The 10,422-nt window shown below is 48.1% G+C and overlaps 1 pseudogene; it reads left to right on the top strand.

Annotated features, from left to right (window-relative positions):
• Positions 1-300: 300 nt before the first annotated feature.
• On the top strand, positions 301-10,015 carry LOC139553033 (ADP-ribosylhydrolase ARH3-like; annotated as a pseudogene).
• The last annotated feature ends 407 nt before the right edge of the window (positions 10,016-10,422 follow it).

Genomic DNA, 10,422 nt, shown 5'->3' with positions numbered 1-10,422 from the left:
AGACAAGAAATTCCACAAATTAAGAAGGCACACCTTGTCACGCCTGCTCCCGCTCCCCTCGAACGCCAGGCTCCCCAGCATTACGCACTCCTGCAACCATCAGTATGCACACCTGCCTTTCCCCTTCACGCTCATCAGCGTATTATTGGACTCCCCTGGACTCAATCACCTGTTTATTACCTCCCTTATATTTGTCAGTTCCCCATCTCTGTTCCCCGCTGCTGCATTAATTGTAATTTGTCTTTGTTTACCCGTGTGCTGACGCTGTTCCTGTCTTGTTACCGGTCTGTTCCGCGTTAAATGTTCAACTCCCCATACCTGCTTCTCATCAGTGTCGGTCGTTACAGAATGCAGCAGCCATCGTACAAAGCATCGGGGAGTACTGACGTTCCGGTTGGTGGTGACTCGGGTCCGGGGCCGACACCGATGGAACCGGGGTGCCTAAGCCAGCTTGTCGGGCTGTCACGCCCTAGCTGGCTCGAGAGGTTTCTGTCCCGGATGGTTCAGAAGGTGCCCATCCCACATCCGGCCTCAGCCGGATCGTCAGGGTTTTACGCCCAGTCGGCTCACCAGGCTGCTATGCCTCTGCCGGATCGTCAGGGTTTTAAGCCCAGTCGGCTCACCAGGCTGCTATGCCTCTGCCGGATCATCGGGCTCCCACACCTCAGTGGGATTGACAGGCTGTCACGCATCAACCGGGTCGTCAGGCTCCCACGCCTCAGCCGGTTCGCCAGGGTCCCACACCCCTGCCGGTTCGTCGGGATTTTGCGCCCAGCTGGTTTGTCCAGCGCCCGTGCCTCGCCCGGCCGTCAGGCTCACCCGGGTGGTGCCCCTACGGGGGGTACTGTCACGCCTGCTCCCGCTCCCCTCCCTGGCGCTCGAAGGCACCAGGCTCCCTAGCATTACACACTCCTGCCACCATAAGTACGCACACCTGCCTTTCCTAGTCTGGCGCATCAGCTTATTATTCGACTCACCTGAACTCAATCACCTGTTTATTGCCTCCCTATATTTGCTGCATTAATTGTTTGTCTTTGTTTACCCGTGTTCTGACGCTGTTCTTGTCCTGTTACCTGCTTCTCATCTCCAACGTCAGTCGTTACACACCTGTTAATTTAAATACATTCCAGGTGACTACCTTATGGAGCTGTTTGAGAGAATGCCAAGAGTGTGTAAAGCTGTCATGAAGGCAAGGAGCGGCTATTGGAAGAATCTCAAATATAAAATACATTTTGATTTGTTTAACACTTTTTTTGGTTACTACATGATTCCATATGTGTTATTTCATAGTTTTGATGCCTTCACTATTATTCTACAATGTAGATAATAGTAAAAAATAAATAAAAACCCTTGAATGAGTAGGTGTTCTAAAGCTTTTGACCGGTAGTGTATACATATTAATATTGTGCTGTTAAATTAGATCTTTAGAATGTTGAGGCACTAGCCGCTTTGACTAGAGGGGCGTTGTGTACTTGGTGTGGAAGGCTACTTGGCGATATTACGCTCCGCTGGTTGTCTGAAAAGCGCCAGTGGGAGCTGGAGGACCAGCCTCTTTGTCCTGGTTCAGCGGTGCACTGGTTGCTGCGGTGCTGGGAGACAGCGTTGGCGGATAATTTCAATGTGCCATGTGTCCATGCAAGTCATTTGTTTATTGAAAAAAAATGCTCACGTTAAATCTATGATTTCACAAAGTATCACTGTGTCCCAATCTTCATATTACTTTCTTGTTCTTCCAACAACATGCTCGTGGAAACAGCGCAATAACCTGTCTTCCTGCGACGTGAATAGGCTATATTCAGTAGCCTATATTATGTTTTATTGTTACATAACGGATAGGTGCGGTAAAATGTGTTGTTTTACATTGTCAGGCATAGTAGTACAGTGCCCCTGGAGCAAATTAGGGTTAAGTGCCTTGCTAAGGGCCTATCGACAGATTCTTCACATTGTCAGGTAGGGTTTTCGAACCAGCAGCCTTTCGGTTATTGGCCCAGCGGGTTATTGTCCTGTGTTTGGTCCGGACTGCATTCTCACCTGCAGGGAACGCACCATGGTACAAATTGAATCTGACCGAGACCACCCTTTTTGAGCGAACCACTGTGCGTTTAGTGCACTTCGCAGTGCGGACAGTGTTCACACCAGTCCAAACTAATCGAACTAAGGGGGAAAACGCACCAGAGTTTGGAAAAAACGCTCCAAACCAATTCGGTGTGAAAGCCCCCTAATGTGTAGGTCTACAGTACAAATACTCACATTTATCACCATGCATCTACCTCCCCCTAAGCCCTATCAAATATGTGCATTGCTCAGAGCAAAATTAAGCAATTTATTGAATAGAAAAAGGCTACACATTTATAGCTGTCTTCTGTGAATGTGCCCCTAAACCCAATATTACACACCCATCACCACATGTTCTCATGTCGTCATCATATCGTCGTTGTGGTTTCCCCTCAGGTATTTTGTGTGGCTCAGTTGGTAGAGCATGGCGCTTGCAACGCCAGGGTTGTGGGTTCATTCCCCACGGGGGGACCAGGATGAATATGTATGAACTTTCCAATTTGTAAGTCGCTCTGGATAAGAGCGTCAGCTAAATGACTTAAATGTAAATGTAAATTTTACAGTACGTGATGACACTTCCATGACGCCGTTTGGTCCAGTCTCTGTTGACCGGGGCAGGGTTCGATGAGCAAGACATGGCAAGCAGGTAAAGTAGACAGGGGTCTGTCTGCATTACAGTTTCAGTACTGTTCATACGCACCTATTAAGCATCTATAAATTATATTTAAAAACAATATTGCTTTTCTCTGCAGGTTTGCAAAGTAATACAGCCATTCTGCAGGGCAGGGGTACGGGGCAGGTGTAATCCAGGTGTTGAGGAAGCTTGCATCTCCATACTTGAATGATCTTCCAGCCAGGGCTGGCTCAGTTCAGTGGTCGTGGCTCATTTGGGAATGGTGGTGCAATGAGGTTAGCGGCTCAATAAGTACAGCTGTACTTCTGTATATCCTCTCTCTCTTTCTCTCCCTCTCTTTCTGCTCCCAGTACTCCAGGCTTGGTGCGACGCTGACCCACTCTTGTTCTCTGTGTTACAATGGAGCAGTACTCCAGGCCCTCACGGTCCACCTGTGCTTACAGGGGCTTTGGAACTACCACATAAGTTTATTAACAAACTCAATTTATAGATGGAGGAGGTGGAAGGAGAAGATGCTGCTCAGTGACGCCAGAGTGTAAGTACTTACTGTCACACCCTGATCTGTATCACCTGTCTTTGTGCTTGTCTCCACCCTCCTCCAGGTGTCAGCCATCTTGCTCATTATCCCCAGTGTATTTATACCTGTGTTCTCTGTTTGTCTGTTGCCAGTTCGTCTTGTCAGGTCTTACCAGCGTGTTTTCACGTCTCCCTGCTTTCTCAAGTTATGTTTCCTAGTTACCCCGGTTCTGACCATTCTGCCTGCCCTGACCCCGAGCCTGCATGCCGTTCTGTACCTGCTTGACTCTGACCCGTTTACAAACCTCTGCCTGTCCTGAACTGAGCCTGCCTAATGTTCTGTACCTTATTGACTCTGCCCTGGATTACGGACCTCTGCCTGCCTTTGACCTATCTTTTACCTGCCCCCTGTTTGGGTCAATAAACATCTGTGACTCTAGCTGTCTGCATCTGGGTCTTATCCTGAGTTCTGACGGTACGAACTGGCCATGACTGACCCAGCAGACTCAGACCAGCTCCACAATGCTGTTTGATTCTCCGTTGTCCGGGAGAGAGGCTGCTCGTAAACTGCTCCAGCTAACTCAAGAATCCTGTAGTGTGGTAGACACGCAGTGGCTTTTCGCATGTTGGCGGCTGAGAGTGCCTGGAACCCGGACGCATTGTTCGATATGTTCCTTCATGGATTATTGAGCTCGCAGCCCGGGAGCTGCCCATGGACCTTGACTCCCTCATAGACTTGACCATCCGGATCTATTGGCGTCTTCGATAACGTAGGAGGGAGAGGGAATCTGTGCCCTGTCGCCCTCGTTCACCCTCGATTCCCACCTCGCCCCCGCTCTATAGGCCGGGTCACTTACAATACCACCCCCATCAACCTACGAGTGTCAGGGAACCACAGCGAGGCAATCCAATTTATGCTGATTAAGTCTCCTCAGGTTGCCATGGTACTGGGATTCTCTTGGCTCCAGCGACACAATCCCCTCATAGACTGGACTGCTGGTGCCATTATGGGTTGGAGCCCCGCCCATTGTCTGAAGTCAGTGCAGCCTGCCCCGGGACGTCTTCCTGTGGGCTCGGAAGTTGCCCCGGACCTCTCTGCCATGCACATGATCATCTGATGATTTATCACTCCAGTGTTAATCTGCTAAATTGTAATTATTCGATTTATTGCCTACCTCATGCCTTTTGCACACATTGTATATAGATTCTCTTTTTTTTCTACCATGTTATTGACTTGTTTATTGTTTACTCCATGTGTAACTCTGTGTTGTCTGTTCACACTGCTATGCTTTATCTTGGCCAGGTCGCAGTTGCAAATGAGAACTTGTTCTCAACTAGCCTACCTGGTTAAATAAAGGTGAAATAAAAAAATAAAAAAATTCCCGCGGAGTACCAGGACCTCCGGGAGGTTTTCAGTAAGGCCCAGGTCACTTCACTTCCTCCGCACTGACCCTATGACTGCGTGATCGACCTTCTCCCAGGAACCACACCACCCCGGGGACGACTGTACTCTTTGTTGGGTCCGGAGACCAAGGCCATGGAGACCTACATTGAGGACTCCCTAGCTGCCGGGTGTATCCGTCCTTCTACCTCCCCCACCAGGGCAGTGTTCTTCTTTGTGGAGAAGGACAAAACCCTACGCCCATGCATTGACTACCGAGACCTCAATGACTTCACGGTGAAGAACCGCTATCCACTACCACTCATTGCCTCGGCCTTCGAGCCGCTCCAGGGGGCCACTGTTTTTTCCAAGTTTGAGTTTGAGTTTATTTTATTTTTACAGGGACAGTGTACATTAATCAACGTTTCAGTAAAAGTTCCGGTTTTAGCCAGCCGGCTAATTTTCAACCGCAGTCCCTGGGCAGGTTATTAAAAACAATTACAATATAGACAATCATTGAGCAGTGAGCACACGCAGAGCAACAGGACAAGCAAGACATAGCATACAGACAGAGCAACATAGGACAAGCAAGAAGTAGCACACAGACAGAGCAACATAGACAAAATTCATAAAAGCAACAGTGTTTCCACACCTCACAAGCTACAAACAACATGGAAAGCAGCAATACACAGCTAGGGATTATGTTCACAAATCTGATTGACCTTTAGCCATGTCTTCATGCATTTTTTTTTTGTTGTTGAATTTTACCCCCTTTTTCGTGGTATCCAATTGTTAGTAGTTACTATCTTGTCTCATTGCTACAACTCCCATACGGGCTCGGGAGAGACAAAGGTCGAAAGCCATGCGTGGAGGGGGAGCCAGGCCATTTAGGATCTTGAATACAAGACATGCATCGGTGTATTGCACAAGATTTTCCCAACTCAGGAGCTGTCACGCCCTGACCTTAGTTCCTTTGTTATGTCTCTATTTTGGTTTGGTCAGGGCGTGAGTTGGGGTGGGCATTCTATGTTTTTGTTCTATATTTCTATGTATATTTCTATCCTCATCCCACCTGTGTTTTGTGGGTAGTTATTTTCTGTTTAGTGTTGGTTGCACCTTGCAGAACTGTTTCGGCTATTCTTTTTGTTATTTTGTGTTCAGTCAGTTAAGCGAATAAAGATGAACACGTACCCCGCTGCATTTTGGTCTGACGATTCCTCTTCTTCTTCCGATGAATGCCGTGACAGGAGCTCATGCTTTCTGAGGATGTAACAGTAATGATGGCTATTGGGCTTCCTATCAAGCACTTTGAGAGCCTGTTTGTAGACAGACTGAATAGGTTTTAATGTTGTATAGCAAGCTTGGGCCCAACTAGTCAAGCAGTATGTTAAGTGGGGGAGTATCATAGATTTGAAGTACAGTTTTGCTACCTCTGTAAGGGAAGGGCACGGGTGGAAGACTGCCTTCAATGCGGCCATTACGAATACCTGGTCATGCCATTTGGATTCACCAATACCCCTGCTGTGTTCCAGGCCCTGGTTAATGACATTCTTCGCGACATGTTGAACTGGTTAGTTTTCATCTACCTCGATGACATCCTCATTTTCTCCCACTCAGCCCAAGAACACATGCTCCACATCCGACAGGTCCTCGATCGCCTCCTGGAGAACCAGCTTTTTGTGAAAGCGGGGAGAAATGCTAATTCCATCGCTCCACCATCCCCTTCCTTGGTTACATCATCGCTGCAGGAATATACAGATGGATCCCAGGAAGGTGAGAGCGGTGGTGGATTGGCCCCAGCCTACATCCAGAGTGCAGCTGCAATGTTTCCTGGGATTTGCCAACTTCTATTGCCGCTTTATCGGGGGTTACAGCACCCTGGCTTCCCCCCTGTCTGCACTCACCTCTCCCAAGATTCCGTTCACATGGTCCCCAGCTGCTGATCGGGCGTTCCGGGACCTCAAGCACTGTTTCACCACTGCTCCCATATTGGTTCATCCTGACCCGTTCAGTCAGTTCGTAGTGGAGGCTGATGCTTCGGAATGTCGGAGTGGGGGATGTCCTGTCCCAGCGTTCTGCCCTGGACCTCAAGTTACATCCCTGTGCCTTCGTCTCCCATCACCTCAACGCCACGGAGAGGAACTACGATGTGGGGAATCGTGAGCTTATCGCGGTGAAGATGGCGTTGGAGGAGTGGAGACACTGTTGGAGGGGGCAGAACATCCGTTTATTGTGTGGACAGACCACAAGAACCTGGAGTATCTCCGCACCGCCAAGCGTCTCAATTCCAGGCAAGCTAGGTGGGACCTGCTTTTCACCTGGTTTAACTTCTCCCTCTCCTACCAACCAGGATCCAAGAATATCAAGCCAGATGCGCTGTCACGCCGCTATAGCCACGTGGCTACACCCTCGGACCCCGAGACCATCCTTTCCACCTCGTGTCTGGCGAAGGCACTCAGCTGGGGAATAGGGAAGCAGGTCCGTGAGGCGCAGTGTTCCCAACCGAACCCCGGGGGGGGGGCAGATAACCGTATGTTTGTGCCTGATGCTGTCTGCTCCTCGGTCCTGTAGTGGGCCCACTCCTCCAGGCTTGCCTGCCACCCGGGCTCCCATCGGACCCTGACCTGTGCGGCAACGCTTTTGGTGGCCTACCATGGTCCTGGACATCTGATGATCATTAGCCCCTCTGCTGTTCGTCTTCTGTTGCACCGTACCCTCTGTATACATCCCACCTTTCATGTGTCTAGGATTAAACCTATGTCTTTACAGCCCTTTTGTCTCCTGTTTCCAGGCCCACCCCTCTCCCCTGTCTCATTGACGGCCAACCGATGTACACAGTGAGGAGCCTCCTGAAGGTTCGACCGCGGGGCAGGGGATTCCAGTACCTGGTTGACTGGGGTGCCGGCATTGGAACTCAGCGATGAGGCCTGGGTCCAGGATGTCCCTAGCGGGGACCCAGCACCTCTCCTCCGGGCCATAACCCTACCAGTCAACCAGGTACTGGAATCCCCTGCCCCGCAGTCGAACCTTTAGGAGGCTCCTCACCGTGTACGACGGTTGGCCGTCAATGATACTTACACAGATAGTACATCATTGGGATTTGGCTTCAGCATACAATTTTAGTTTAGAGACTGAGAATTTGACATGTAATACTAATGTGCAATTAGAGAATGAGAAATTCAAACATAAGGGGGTGCCTTTTTGAGGGTGCTTGAAGAAATAACTGATGCATGGAGGAGAGTTTTTGGTTCTCAACTTTTCTTTCCTCTTGTTTTAACAAACATCTTTCTTTTCTGTTTTGCATCCAGCCTCAACGAGCCAGAGTTCCCATTCTGTTATCGTCTGCACAGAGTCAAGGGCGTGATGGAAAGGATTAGCGTCAGTATTGAGGAGGTCATATCTGAACTAGGTCAGTATTGACTCATGGCATAAATACATACTATATTTATCACGTTTCAGGTAAGACCCAAATGCAGACTGTGTTGAAGTAACAATGTTTATTACAGCAACAGGGGCAGGCAAACGACAGGTCAAGGCCGGCAGGGGTCGATAATCCAGAGTAGTGGGGCAAAGGTACAAAACGGCAGGCAGGCTCAGGGTTAGATCAGGAAGAGTAGGGGCAAAGGTACAGGACGTCAGGCAGAGTGGTCAGGCAGGCGGGCTCAGAGTCAGGACATGCAAGGGTCAAGACCAGGAGGGTGGGAAAGAGAGACTACGGAAAAGCAGGAGCTGATACAAACCACTGGTTGATTTGACAAACAAGACGAACTGGCAACAGACAAACAGAGAACACAGGTATAAGTGTAATGGGGAAGATGAACGACACCTGGAGGGGGGTGGAGACAAGCACAAGGACAGGTGAAACAGATCAGGGCGTGACAATATTCAGTGGTGCCATTATCCCTCTAAGATGTTTTACTTCTCTTCTCTAGTCTTGGAATATGATTTACTATAATTTACTAGTTCATCACTTGTATGATAGACTACCAATTTTTGTTAACTCTAAAGATTGGCTTCTTACTGTGTTTGTACTCAGGGAATAGCATTGCAGCCCTACACTCTGTCCCCACTGCCATGTTCTGTGTGCTGCACTGCCTGGAGCCCCGGGATGGTCTGCCCAATCGCTACGGTGGCCTGGAGAGGACAATCTGGCCTTGGGGGGAGGCACAGACACCATCGCCTGCATGCCAGGGGCCATTGCAGGGGCACATTATGGAATTTATACTATCCCCAAATCTAGCAGAGTTGCTGTGAAGGGGCAGAGGATGCTGATATGAATACTTAGTGCCTACAAACTCTGTACCACTAGGCACCGACTGAAGGAGACTCTGGGACCGACAGTCAGCCAAACTCACACAGCCCCCTACTTACACAAAGGGACTTTGACCGAGATAAACTTACAGTCATGACTGAAAATATTAGCACCCTAGATAAATTATTAGCAAAAAAGCCCTCTTCAATTCAAACCACAGGTTTTTAACGTGGTTCAAGTCTGGAGACTGAGATGGCCATTGCAAAATGGTCAATTAACCATTTCTTTGTGGATTTTGATGTGTACTTGGGGTTATTATATTGCTGGAAGATCCACTAGTGGCCAAGTTTCAGCCTCCTTGCAGAGGCAACCATGCTTTTGGCTAAGATTTCCTGGTACCGGGTTGACCTTAACAAGGGGCCAAGGACCAGTGGAAGCTAAATATCCCCATAAGATCCACCACCATATTTTACAGTAGGTATGGAGGTTCTTTTCTGTATAAGCATCCTTCATTCCACACCAAACCTACCACTGGTGTGCCTGGCCAAAGAGGTTTATTTTCATGTCATCTACCAAATGTAAATGCTTGGAGTTTTTTAAATGGCAATGTCACTTGGATTGAAACCAGTGCCATGGTCAGGTGACATGAAAATAGAGCTCTTTGGCCTCGCACCAGTGGTGGGTTTATAATCGAAGGAAGGATGCATATGCAGAAAAAAACATACCTAGGATATCAAGGATCTGGAAAGATTCTATATGGAGGAATGGTCTACAATCCCTCCCAATATGTTCTCCAATCTCATAAAACATTTAGAAGGGCTGTGTCGTTGTCCTCGGAAGGGGAAAACAGGGGTGCTAATAATTTCGAGCCCTATCTTTTTGAGGGATTAAAAAAAACTTGTTAAACAATCTTTCTCTGAGTAATTGTATTAGTATGAAGACATATCATTTCATTTTTTTGATGCAATATAGCTCAGTATTCGTTTCAGGTTTATTTTATACAGTCTTTTTTGCTCATCTTTATCAAGGGTACATTGATAGTGTCACGTCTACTTCCGCTCCTCACTCCGCGTTCGGCGTCGCCGGTTTACTAATCACCCGTCCAGGGAACCATCATTACGGCACCTGGCTTTCATCATTACACGCACCTGCGCTTCATCATTAAGCACACCTGGCCTCCATTACCTCACTCATTACCTCCCCTTATCTGGCATTCCCTTAGGTTCCTTCCCCAGGCAGAGTTTCTGTTCATGTCTAGACACTACTCCTATGTTGTATCATTATTTGTTATATTAAATTTACCACCTGTTTCTCGACTCCCATCGTCTACGTTACAGATAGCTATTTCATACATTCTATTATTCCGTGGTCCTCCTTTTGCCATCTGTTGAACAATTAACGTAAATGCACTCACTTTTGTACATCGCGCTGGTCTGTACAATTGACCTTATTTTAGCGCTCAAAAAAACGTAATACTTCCAGATCAACTGTAATATCAATACCAATGTAAAGCACAATTTCTCCCCTTTCCAAAAAAATCAATGACGAGCCCTTCATGATGCCCATCTCTGCATGATTCAAGAA

This window comes from Salvelinus alpinus, chromosome 25 (genome assembly GCF_045679555.1).
Source record: "Salvelinus alpinus chromosome 25, SLU_Salpinus.1, whole genome shotgun sequence".
Classification (NCBI taxonomy): domain Eukaryota; kingdom Metazoa; phylum Chordata; class Actinopteri; order Salmoniformes; family Salmonidae; genus Salvelinus; species Salvelinus alpinus.
This window is presented reverse-complemented; position numbering and strand designations above follow the sequence as displayed.